This window comes from Nanorana parkeri, unplaced genomic scaffold, assembly GCF_000935625.1.
Source record: "Nanorana parkeri isolate BGI_ZX_2015 unplaced genomic scaffold, ASM93562v1 scaffold179, whole genome shotgun sequence".
NCBI lineage: Eukaryota > Metazoa > Chordata > Amphibia > Anura > Dicroglossidae > Nanorana > Nanorana parkeri.
Window position 1 is genome coordinate 786,849 of NW_017306447.1, and position 2,093 is coordinate 788,941.

Below are 2,093 nucleotides of genomic sequence, written 5' to 3' on the forward strand. Positions count from 1 at the left end.
GCATAATGTTTGCAACGATACAGAGTCATCTCCTGTACCTCCTACTAACAACACTGTTCTGACTCTCAACACAGAGACCTCTCAGCTCCAAATGCCTGAGCCTCCTCAAGTCTACAACACAAGTGCATTGACGCAGCAAACCACATTACCTCCTGCTGACAACAAGGTGACTCCCAGTAACAAGCCGCAGTTCAAGCCACAGCCAGCAGAAACCTTAGAGACTACACCAAAGTTAAACGCTCATGCAACATCATTTTATCCTGGTAAACCTCACCCTTCTTCACCAGAGAACTTTCACACCCAAGGGGTTCCACAAGGTACTTTGGCACCAAAGAGTGAGAGATCAGACATGGCTGACTTCGCCAGATATATGGTACGCCGCAAGCTCATTAACACTAGCCTCTCAAGGTTTGATGACTGTCCAGAGAGCTACAGGGCCTGGAGATCTACCTTCAAGGCTGCTATTGCGGATCTAAACCTTTCTACCAAGGAGCAACTTGATTTGCTCATAAAGTGGCTCGGGCCAGAATCTGCAGATCGTGTTAAAAGACTGAGAACAGTACATGTTGACCACCCAGATGCAGGTCTTGTTGCTGCATGGGCAAGACTGGAGCAAGCCTATGGTAGCTCAGAAGCCATAGAAAGCGCTCTATTCAAGAGACTGCAAAACTTCCCAAAAATAGGGAACAAAGACTATCGCAAGCTCCAAGATCTGAGTGACCTCCTCATGGAGCTAGAGTTGGCAAAGACAGACCCACGTCTACCTGGACTAAGCTTCCTGGACACTGCTCATGGTGTCAATCCAGTGGTGTCTAAACTGCCATACGGCCTGCAAGAGAGATGGGCACAACAGGGCTCAAGGTACAAAAGAGACTATAACGTATCTTTTCCTCCATTCTCATATTTTTGCAGGTTCATCAGTGAACAAGCCTGGATGAGAAACGATCCCAGCTTCAGCTTCAGTGAACCCAACTTGCTTGCTTCATTATCATTATCATCACCCTCCTCAAGGTATGATAACACAGCAGCTAAACACAGAGACTTTCATAGAGCAATATCTGTTAAAAGGACAGCCATCTCACCACTCGTATACTCACCTGCATACCAGAGTGATTCGGACGATAGAGATAAAGATCCTAATCGTCAGTGCCCTATTCACAAGAAGCCTCACCCTCTAAAGAAATGTCGTGAGCTTAGGGCAAAGACTTTACAAGAACGCAGGGAGATTCTCCAGAAACTTGGAGTATGCTACAGGTGCTGTGCTTCTTATGGTCATTTTGCTAAGGACTGTAAAGTCATCATCAAGTGCACCGAATGCAGTAGCGACAGACATGTTACAGCTATGCATCCTACTCAACTCTCAGACAATCCACAGCAGCCTCCTACCTCCAACCCTCTCTCAAATCATGGCGGGGAGAAACAAAGTCATGCTCCAGGCACAACAAGTGTCTCTTCCTTATGTACTGTAATCTGTGGGGAGAGCCAAGCGCAACCAACTGCCACAGTTACATCAAAATGTAGTGAACTACATCACAAAAGACCTTGGGGAAAGACTCTTGCAAAAATAGTTCTTGTCAAGGTGTTTCGCCAAAGACAACCTGAAAAGGCAATCAAGATGTATGCAGTCTTAGATGACCAAAGCAGTCACTCACTTGCCACTTCAGAGTTCTTTGACTTATTCGGCATAAAGGGTAACATGCTATCCTACACATTGCACACCTGTGCTGGTACAGTGCAACTCACAGGAAGAACCGCCAATGCTGAATTCATCTTTTCTCCTATAAAAGGAACGGAGAGAATTGATCTTCCTCAGATCATTGAGTGCAATCAGTTACCTAACGACAGGGAGGAAATTCCTACACAAGAGGATGCACTTCGTGAACCTCACCTAAAACATTTAGCTGACTGCATCCCACCACTTGACAACGATGCCAAAATAATGCTTCTCTTAGGCAGAGACATCCTGAGAGTACACAAGGTACGTCAGCAGCACAATGGCTGGAATGATGATCCTTATGCCCAAAAGACTGACCTTGGTTGGGTACTTATTGGAATCAAACGAGATTGCGAACCTCAAGCCTCAGGTGACGTGT